This window comes from Tachypleus tridentatus, chromosome 12 (assembly GCF_004210375.1).
Source record: "Tachypleus tridentatus isolate NWPU-2018 chromosome 12, ASM421037v1, whole genome shotgun sequence".
Classification (NCBI taxonomy): Eukaryota; Metazoa; Arthropoda; class Merostomata; order Xiphosura; family Limulidae; genus Tachypleus; species Tachypleus tridentatus.
This window is the reverse complement of record NC_134836.1, coordinates 58,371,525-58,383,678: the sequence shown is the minus strand read 5'-3', so window position 1 is coordinate 58,383,678 and position 12,154 is coordinate 58,371,525.

The following is a 12,154-nucleotide window of genomic DNA, read 5'->3' as shown; positions in this document are numbered from 1 at the left end:
TAACAGGAAAACAAGTAATTTAACTAAGTAAGTTAGTTATTTCCTCTGTTTGCTTATATATATACGATCCCAGTTACTTTATCTAATACTGGAAGCACAGCATACAGTGCGAATGAAGCTCAAATTGCTGTACGTTTTAGCCATGATAAATACATTAGCTGGCTGAGTTATAGTAAATAGCGTGCATTGTTTATTTGATGAAAAGTAAGGAAATTATATTATAATAACACGTTTAACTGCAAATTTTAGAATATTAATGTGTAATTTAAATGTGTAGTGAATAAAGTAAAAGCAGTGAAAACACATTATGAAAAAAAAAATCAATAAATATGTTTTTGGGGACCGAGCTAACAGTTTGACAGTCTTAAAAAATACCATTAAAAATTCAGAGTTTGTCAGATTTGTATCAGTGTATATTCTCCGTTGGATGCACGCATTATTGGAAATATATAATGCTAAGTAAGTACAGCGCGAAACTAATGGAGAACATTTTTTTGGTTGGTTTGGTTTGTTTTGTTTTGAATTTCGCGCAAAGCTGCACGAGTTCTTTCTGCTCTAGTCGTTTCTAATCTACCAGTGTAGTCGTCACCACCCACCGCCAACTCTTAAGCTAGTCTTTTACCAATGAATAGTGGGATTGACGGTAACGTAATAACATCCCCACGGCTGAAAGGGCGACTATGTTTGATGTGACGGGGATTCGAACCCGTCAAATTATGAGTCGAGTGCCTTAACCACCTGGCCATGCTGGGCCGCGTATTATAAAATAAAGTAAAACGCATTCGAAAATAGTGATATATAACAGAGGAAATATGAACAGTTTTATTAAGAGTCTAACTCGGTTGTTTTGCCAACATTTTCTTAAAATTTTGAAATGACAACTAAAATACAGGATGGAAATGAAGGGGACATCCTACTATAATACGCGTTAACTTTTATATAGAGCTTGTTTATTTGCTTTGGATAATGGTACTTAAGTTTGAACTACCGTACTATAAATAGCGACTATTTAGGACTATGCTTGTCTGAATATATACTGACTTTGAAGATCACTTTTATAAAGCAATAACGGCCCCACAGTTCCCTCCTGAGATTTGAGGTAGCGGTGCGCAAACTATGGACCCTCTGATTCACAATACAGCATGCTAAACTCGCTCGTTTCGGCACAAACTTTAGGCTTTTGTAGGCCGTGAGGTACAAAACCTCTATTTTCCTCTTATTCTGCGTCTTATATATACTGTAAAATGTTATTAAGAACTTCATGTAAACAGGGCTAGAAAATTCATTACTTAACGTTGCTTAAACTTCCCTTATCAGAGCTAATGCCCATTAATTCAACACATAGCACTTCGTATTTTCATAAGCACTTATCGTTGTTTGGTTGACAATTTTACACTTTTTGAGATTATAACATCAATAGTGCGTTTTTGCATTAAGATTGTAACATCAATAATGTGGTTTTGCATTAAGATTATAACATCAATAGTGTGTTTTTGCACTAAGAATGCAACATCAATAGTGTGTTTTTGCATTAAGATTGTAACATCAATAGTGTGTTTTTGCATTAAGATTATAACATCAATAGTGTGTTTTTGCATTAAGAATGCAACATCAATAGTGTGTTTTTGCATTAAGCTTGTAACATCAATAGTGTGTTTTTGCATTAAGATTTCAACATCAATAGTGTGTTTTTGCATTAAGATTGTAACATCAATAGTGTGTTTTTGCATTAAGATTTAACATCAATAGTGTGTTTTTGCATTAAGATTTAACATCAATAGTGTGTTTTTGCATTAAGATTGTAACATCAATAGTGTGTTTTTGCATTAAGATTATAACATCAATAGTGTGTTTTTGCATTAAGATTATAACATCAATAGTGTGTTTTTGCATTAAGATTATAACATCAATAGTGTGTTTTTGCATTAAGATTATAACATCAATAGTGTGTTTTTGCATTAAGATTATAACATCAATAGTGTGTTTTTGCATTAAGATTATAACATCAATAGTGTGTTTTTGCATTAAGATTTAACATCAATAGTGTGTTTTTGCATTAAAACACCCAATACACAATAGATACTTTAATAACGTATACTGCAGGTTCTGATAATTGGTGTTTTTTTTTTTTTTTACTTTCATTTAAGTAAAGAATTCATAATAGTTGCTGTAATATACGGTAGTACTGATGTGAGGTGTGTTTTGGATATTTGTTTTAGTAATGTAATATTATCTGTCTATTCAGGGAATCTTGATATTGTTGAATAAATTCTGTAAAGCTGTTGTTTGTTTGTTTCATTTAGTTATTGTTCTATAGTTTTTGATGATTTTACCGTATTAGTATACGTGTATGCTTGAGTATTTTGTTCGTTCTAAGTTGAGGTTATTAATGGTGGATTTGGTATTAATGTTTTTATTGACTGCCTTTCATTTGGTTTCTGGTACGTTTGTGCGGGTTGAAAATAGTGATTAAATATTTATTTCATGCTTTTGTATTTAGGATATTTTTTATAGTTTGTAATGTGTTTTTTTTGTGGACAGTTACAACATGCTGGCGTTTTATTTTCTCTATTATATTTTTCAGTGTGTTGGTCTCCGTCACAGCCCAGGTGTCGTGGAAGGCTTGCAAGCAGACGTAACGTGTCCGCAACGTTGGCAGTTATACAGTGTGTTGGTCTCCGTCACAGCCCAAGTGTCGTGGAAGGCTTGCAAGCAGACGTAACGTGTCCGCAACGTTGGCAGTTATACAGTGTGTTGGTCTCCGTCACAGCCCAGGTGTCGTGGAAGGCTTGCAAGCAGACGTTACGTGTCCGCAACGTTAGCAGTTATACAAACTCTGATAGTCCAGCATGACCAGGTGGCTAGGGCGCTCGACTCGTAATCTGAGGGTCGCGGGTTCGAATCCCTGTCACACCAAACATGCTCGCCCTTTCAGCCGTAAGAGCGTTTAATGTGACGATCAATCCTACTATTCGTTGGTAAAAGAGTAGCCCAAGAGTTGGCGGTGGGTGGTGATGATTAAGTGCCTTCCCTCTAGTCTTACACTTAGAGTCGGCTATCACAGATAGCTCTAGTATAGCTTTGCACAAATTTCAAACAAACCAAACCAGTTGTGATACGACTTGATATCACAATCTATACATCCCGCGTTTTGTTTGTACGTGAGTGTTCTTGTTAAGATAATTATTCGAAGCGTGATATACTCGATTCTTAAAGTTATAATTATAGAAGGTATTAGATAAAAAAAGGTATTGTAATGCAGAAAAGCTGGTTTCCGGGGTACACTGTCGTCCACTTCTAAATGTCTCTACAGTGGTTCAAAACAACACAGTACGTCTATGTTAACAGCAGTTTATTCTTATATATTCACTAAAATGTCTATTCAACCTTGGACAAAACAGAAATTGTTTAAAAATGTGCTGCTTTTAGGAGACTTTATTTCTTCAATACTTCAATAAATGAAATTAAGGGACTTGAAATGTATTGTGTTACGTATTGTTACTTTCTTAGTTAAGTTTGACAAAAATAGCACCAACAAAGCTCGTTCATTAGATTTATTGTGTTGAAGTCCATTCCGTAGCAAACATAGCGTGAAACGAAACGACATGGTGGTTGGGTTGGAAATGTGATGGAAGCCACCACGATTCGTATATCACACATCATAAACCCAACTTCATTCAACTATCTTGAACATTATTTTCTGATTTTAGTGTCAAATTTGTTGCTCTAAGTTTGAGGATAATACGGAGTAAAACTTTTTTTTTTTTTGCTGTAAATATTTTTAGAAAAATTCATTACGTTTTAATCAAATTATATTATTTTAACTTCAGTAAAACTGAACGTTCCGGCTTAGAAGGAGACAATTTGGAAACTTGGATTAGTATGTCTCTGTCTCCTGGTGGGACAAGAATACGTCTACAGAACGTTAGAATCGGAGGTTCTATTCCATGCGGTGGACATTGCAAATAGCTAAATGTGACTTGGATCTAAAACAAAAGCCGTATGTCTTTCTTCAAAACGTTGTTTTTCCCATTAGTGATTTTACTTCACCTAATTTCGATTTATATGAAGTAAAAATATAATTGGAAGTAACACTATATATCAAATTGGTTATGATATTGATAGAGGTACGATTTACATTAGTGAAAAATGTTATGGAATAATACATTGTGCTTACCATAAATCATTATTCACTTGAGAACATCCTGGGTTAAGGCGTTCGACTCGTAATCTGAGGGTGGCGGGTTCGAATAAACATGCTGGTTTTTTTCAGCCGTGGGGGCGTTATAATGTTTCGGTCAATCCAACTATTCGTTGGTACAAGAGTTAGCGGTGGGTGGTGATGACTAGCTGCCTTCCCTATCGTCTTACACTGCTAAATTGTGGACGGCTAGCGCAGATAGCCCTCGTGTAGCATTGCGCGAAATTCAAAACAAACCATGTTGGAGTCAATTAACAGGTATACTGAATTATGTCGTTATTTTGTTTTTCGCTTTACATATATATATATATACGAGGTCTGTTAAAAAAATACGCGGACTGTTTGAATTGCGCGGCTCCAGTTGGTTCCAGAGGAATCCGCTTGGTGGCGCTATGTTTGCACAGATCAGCTGATTACGACGCCATTTTCCGATTGCAGATATCTTCATTTGTGTATTAGCTACGCGGTTTTAAGTGAAGTGCGATTCTTTTCGTTTGGCGGATTTCAGAATGAATGACCTGAAGGAGCAACGATTTGCTGTGAAATTTTGTGTTAAACTTGGAAAATCTGCAACTGAAACTTTTGCTATGCTTAACACGGCTTACGGTGATGTTGCTATGAAGCGTACGGCATGTTTCAAGTGGCATGAACGTTTTAAGGATGGTCGACTGTCCATTGAAGATGATGAGCGTCCTGGACGTCCTTCCACGTCAAGTGACGACCCACACGTCGACAAAATCAACACCCTGGTGCGGGCAAATCGACGTCTGACTGTCAGGGAGCTTGCTGAAGAGTGTGGGATATCAGTTGGATCTTGTTACGAGATTTTGACCGAAAAATTGAAAATGCACCGCGTTGCTGCGAAATTTGTGCCTCAGAACTCGTGAGTTTTTGGCCAAACACTCGATCACTGTTCTTCACCACCACCCCTACTCACCTGACCTTGCTCCTTGCGATTTTTTCTTGTTCGCCAAACTCAAAAGACCCTTGAAAGGAAGAAGATTTTAGACGATTCCCGAGATTAAGGCAAATGCGACGAAAGAGCTGGAGGACATTACAAATAAAGCGTACCAGGACTGTTTCAACAAGTGGAAACACCGTTGGAATAAGTGTGTGTTGGGTACTTTGAAGGGGTCCCAGACCTGTAACTTCTAAATAAAGTACATTTTGTTTTATGACGTCAGTCCGCGTATTTTTTGAACAGCCTTCGTACAAGGAAACACATATATTTTGCTTAGGAAATGGATGACTGATAATAAAACAATATAAAATATATACAAAAAATAATTTAAAATATTTATCGCTGTTAACTTCAAACATGTAAATTAAAAAATGCATATACGTAAAGGCATAACAAACAGTTTTGTGTCTTCCAGGAAAACTCTACATGTTAAATTGATTATTTTTAGGGCGTGCAATATTTTAGAAGCTGAAAAGTGTACTAGAAGAAAGGAAACTTGTATTTATTACTTTATATATGTGTGCTTTTCATTTATTTCTTTTAAATCAGCAGTAATAAAGAACTTTCAAAATATTTTGAAGATAATTTTGTGTTGTTTATTTATTTATCTTCAGATATCAATTCCAAATCAAAGTTGGTTAAACATTATAACACGCTATCCTGAACATTCCTTGAAGCATTTAATTATTAAGAAACAGTTTCATTATGATACATATAATTTTATTTTATAAAGAGCTGTAATTTTATGAGTTATGCCTATAGAAACATAAGTATCGACGTTTACTTCAAACGCATATACATATATATATAAATGTTCGGTGTTTTTCTTTTTACCTGTTATAAGCATAAAAGTCTTAGATTATGTTACATACAAATATATATACGTGTCGAAGTGTGCTTCCTACGCATATAAATAAGTGTTTGATGTAGTTTCTTTTCATCTATTATAAACATATAAATAAGTGTTTAATGTAGTTTCTTTTCATCTATTATAAACATATAAATAAGTGTTTAATGTAGTTTCTTTTCATCTATTATAAACATATAAATAAGTGTTTGATGTAGTTTCTTTTCATCTATTATAAACATATAAATAAATGTTTGATGTAGTTTCTTTTCATCTATTATAAACATATAAATAAGTGTTTGATGTAGTTTCTTTTCATCTATTATAAACATATAAATAAGTGTTTAATGTAGTTTCTTTTCATCTATTATAAACATATAAATAAGTGTTTAATGTAGTTTCTTTTCATCTATTATAAACATATAAATAAGTGTTTAATGTAGTTTCTTTTCATCTATTATAAACATATAAATAAGTGTTTAATGTAGTTTCTTTTCATCTATTATAAACATATAAATAAGTGTTTGATGTAGTTTCTTTTCATCTATTATAAACATATAAATAAGTGTTTAATGTAGTTTCTTTTCATATTATAAACATATAAATAAGTGTTTAATGTAGTTTCTTTTCATCTATTATAAACATATAAATAAGTGTTTAATGTAGTTTCTTTTCATCTATTATAAACATATAAATAAGTGTTTGATGTAGTTTCTTTTCATCTATTATAAACATATAAATAAGTGTTTAATGTAGTTTCTTTTCATCTATTATAAACATATAAATAAGTGTTTAATGTAGTTTCTTTTCATCTATTATAAACATATAAATAAGTGTTTGATGTAGTTTCTTTTCATCTATTATAAACATATAAATAAGTGTTTGATGTAGTTTCTTTTCATCTATTATAAACATATAAATAAGTGTTTGATGTAGTTTCTTTTCATCTATTATAAACATATAAATAAGTGTTTGATGTAGTTTCTTTTCATCTATTATAAACATATAAATAAGTGTTTGATGTAGTTTCTTTTCATCTATTATAAACATATAAATAAGTGTTTAATGTAGTTTCTTTTCATCTATTATAAACATATAAATAAGTGTTTAATGTAGTTTCTTTTCATCTATTATAAACATATAAATAAGTGTTTGATGTAGTTTCTTTTCATCTATTATAAACATATAAATAAGTGTTTAATGTAGTTTCTTTTCATCTATTATAAACATATAAATAAGTGTTTAATGTAGTTTCTTTTCATCTATTATAAACATATAAATAAGTGTTTGATGTAGTTTCTTTTCATCTATTATAAACATATAAATAAGTGTTTAATGTAGTTTCTTTTCATCTATTATAAACATATAAATAAGTGTTTAATGTAGTTTCTTTTCATCTATTATAAACATATAAATAAGTGTTTAATGTAGTTTCTTTTCATCTATTATAAACATATAAATAAGTGTTTGATGTAGTTTCTTTTCATCTATTATAAACATATAAATAAGTGTTTAATGTAGTTTCTTTTCATCTATTATAAACATATAAATAAGTGTTTAATGTAGTTTCTTTTCATCTATTATAAACATATAAATAAGTGTTTGATGTAGTTTCTTTTCATCTATTATAAACATATAAATAAGTGTTTAATGTAGTTTCTTTTCATCTATTATAAACATATAAATAAGTGTTTAATGTAGTTTCTTTTCATCTATTATAAACATATAAATAAGTGTTTAATGTAGTTTCTTTTCATCTATTATAAACATATAAATAAGTGTTTAATGTAGTTTCTTTTCATCTATTATAAACATATAAATAAGTGTTTGATGTAGTTTCTTTTCATCTATTATAAACATATAAATAAGTGTTTGATGTAGTTTCTTTTCATCTATTATAAACATATAAATAAGTGTTTAGTAGTTTCTTTTCATCTATTATAAACATATAAATAAGTGTTTGATGTAGTTTCTTTTCATCTATTATAAACATATAAATAAGTGTTTAGTAGTTTCTTTTCATCTATTATAAACATATAAATAAGTGTTTAATGTAGTTTCTTTTCATCTATTATAAACATATAAATAAGTGTTTAATGTAGTTTCTTTTCATCTATTATAAACATATAAATAAGTGTTTAATGTAGTTTCTTTTCATCTATTATAAACATATAAATAAGTGTTTAATGTAGTTTCTTTTCATCTATTATAAACATATAAATAAGTGTTTAATGTAGTTTCTTTTCATCTATTATAAACATATAAATAAGTGTTTAATGTAGTTTCTTTTCATCTATAAATAAGTGTTTAATGTAAATTATAAACATATAAATAAGTGTTTAATGTAGTTTCTTTTCATCTATTATAAACATATAAATAAGTGTTTAATGTAGTTTCTTTTCATCTATTATAAACATATAAATAAGTGTTTAATGTAGTTTCTTTTCATCTATTATAAACATATAAATAAGTGTTTAATGTAGTTTCTTTTCATCTATTATAAACATATAAATAAGTGTTTAATGTAGTTTCTTTTCATCTATTATAAACATATAAATAAGTGTTTGATGTAGTTTCTTTTCATCTATTATAAACATATAAATAAGTGTTTAATGTAGTTTCTTTTCATCTATTATAAACATATAAATAAGTGTTTGATGTAGTTTCTTTTCATCTATTATAAACATATAAATAAGTGTTTGATGTAGTTTCTTTTCATCTATTATAAACATATAAATAAGTGTTTAATGTAGTTTCTTTTCATCTATTATAAACATATAAATAAGTGTTTGTATGTAGTTTCTTTTCATCTATTATAAACATATAAATAAGTGTTTGATGTAGTTTCTTTTCATCTATTATAAACATATAAATAAGTGTTTGATGTAGTTTCTTTTCATCTATTATAAACATATAAATAAGTGTTTGATGTAGTTTCTTTTCATCTATTATAAACATATAAATAAGTGTTTAATGTAGTTTCTTTTCATCTATTATAAACATATAAATAAGTGTTTGATGTAGTTTCTTTTCATCTATTATAAACATATAAATAAGTGTTTGATGTAGTTTCTTTTCATCTATTATAAACATATAAATAAGTGTTTAATGTAGTTTCTTTTCATCTATTATAAACATATAAATAAGTGTTTGATGTAGTTTCTTTTCATCTATTATAAACATATAAATAAGTGTTTGATGTAGTTTCTTTTCATCTATTATAAACATATAAATAAGTGTTTGATGTAGTTTCTTTTCATCTATTATAAACATATAAATAAGTGTTTGATGTAGTTTCTTTTCATCTATTATAAACATATAAATAAGTGTTTAATGTAGTTTCTTTTCATCTATTATAAACATATAAATAAGTGTTTGATGTAGTTTCTTTTCATCTATTATAAACATATAAATAAGTGTTTGATGTAGTTTCTTTTCATCTATTATAAACATATAAATAAGTGTTTGATGTAGTTTCTTTTCATCTATTATAAACATATAAATAAGTGTTTGATGTAGTTTCTTTTCATCTATTATAAACATATAAATAAGTGTTTGATGTAGTTTCTTTTCATCTATTATAAACATATAAATAAGTGTTTGATGTAGTTTCTTTTCATCTATTATAAACATATAAATAAGTGTTTAATGTAGTTTCTTTTCATCTATTATAAACATATAAATAAGTGTTTAATGTAGTTTCTTTTCATTATAAACATATAAGTGTTTATGTAGTTTCTTTTCATCTTTTCATCTATTATAAACATATAAATAAGTGTTTAATGTAGTTTCTTTTCATCTATTATAAACATATAAATAAGTGTTTAATGTAGTTTCTTTTCATCTATTATAAACATATAAATAAGTGTTTAATGTAGTTTCTTTTCATCTATTATAAACATATAAATAAGTGTTTAATGTAGTTTCTTTTCATCTATTATAAACATATAAATAAGTGTTTAATGTAGTTTCTTTTCATCTATTATAAACATATAAATAAGTGTTTAATGTAGTTTCTTTTCATCTATTATAAACATATAAATAAGTGTTTAATGTAGTTTCTTTTCATCTATTATAAACATATAAATAAGTGTTTGATGTAGTTTCTTTTCATCTATTATAAACATATAAATAAGTGTTTAATGTAGTTTCTTTTCATCTATTATAAACATATAAATAAGTGTTTAATGTAGTTTCTTTTCATCTATTATAAACATATAAATAAGTGTTTAATGTAGTTTCTTTTCATCTATTATAAACATATAAATAAGTGTTTGATGTAGTTTCTTTTCATCTATTATAAACATATAAATAAGTGTTTAATGTAGTTTCTTTTCATCTATTATAAACATATAAATAAGTGTTTAATGTAGTTTCTTTTCATCTATTATAAACATATAAATAAGTGTTTAATGTAGTTTCTTTTCATCTATTATAAACATATAAATAAGTGTTTAATGTAGTTTCTTTTCATCTATTATAAACATATAAATAAGTGTTTAATGTAGTTTCTTTTCATCTATTATAAACATATAAATAAGTGTTTGATGTAGTTTCTTTTCATCTATTATAAACATATAAATAAGTGTTTGATGTAGTTTCTTTTCATCTATTATAAACATATAAATAAGTGTTTAATGTAGTTTCTTTTCATCTATTATAAACATATAAATAAGTGTTTAATGTAGTTTCTTTTCATCTATTATAAACATATAAAAACATAAGTGTTTAATGTAGTTTCTTTCATCTATTATAAACATATAAATAAGTGTTTGATGTAGTTTTTTCATCCATTATAAACATATAAATAAGGTTTGATGTAGCTTCTATCTATATAAACATATAAATAAGTGTTTGATGTAGTTTCTTTTCATTATATAAACATATAAAATAAGTAAATCTATTATAAACAGTGTTCTTTCATCTATTATAAACATATAAATAAGTGTTTGATGTAGTTTCTTTTCATCTATTATAAACATATAAATAAGTGTTTAATGTAGTTTCTTTTCATCTATTATAAACATATAAATAAGTGTTTAATGTAGTTTCTTTTCATCTATTATAAACATATAAATAAGTGTTTAATGTAGTTTCTTTTCATCTATTATAAACATATAAATAAGTGTTTAATGTAGTTTCTTTTCATCTATTATAAACATATAAATAAGTGTTTAATGTAGTTTCTTTTCATCTATTATAAACATATAAATAAGTGTTTGATGTAGTTTCTTTTCATCTATTATAAACATATAAATAAGTGTTTGATGTAGTTTCTTTTCATCTATTATAAACATATAAATAAGTGTTTGAATGTAGTTTCTTTTCATCTATTATAAACATATAAATAAGTGTTTGATGTAGTTTCTTTTCATCTATTATAAACATATAAATAAGTGTTTAATGTAGTTTCTTTTCATCTATTATAAACATATAAATAAGTGTTTAATGTAGTTTCTTTTCATCTATTATAAACATATAAATAAGTGTTTGATGTAGTTTCTTTTCATCTATTATAAACATATAAATAAGTGTTTAATGTAGTTTCTTTTCATCTATTATAAACATATAAATAAGTGTTTAATGTAGTTTCTTTTCATCTATTATAAACATATAAATAAGTGTTTGATGTAGTTTCTTTTCATCTATTATAAACATATAAATAAGTGTTTGATGTAGTTTCTTTTCATCTATTATAAACATATAAATAAGTGTTTGATGTAGTTTCTTTTCATCTATTATAAACATATAAATAAGTGTTTAATGTAGTTTCTTTTCATCTATTATAAACATATAAATAAGTGTTTAATGTATGTAGTTTCTTTTCATCTATTATAAACATATAAATAAGTGTTTAATGTAGTTTCTTTTCATCTATTATAAACATATAAATAAGTGTTTGATGTAGTTTCTTTCATCATCTATTATAAACATATAAATAAGTGTTTAATGTAGTTTCTTTTCATCTATTATAAACATATAAATAAGTGTTTAATGTAGTTTCTTTTCATCTATTATAAACATATAAATAAGTGTTTAATGTAGTTTCTTTTCATCTATTATAAACATATAAATAAGTGTTTGATGTAGTTTCTTTTCATCTATTATAAACATATAAATAAGTGTTTGATGTAGTTTCTTTTCA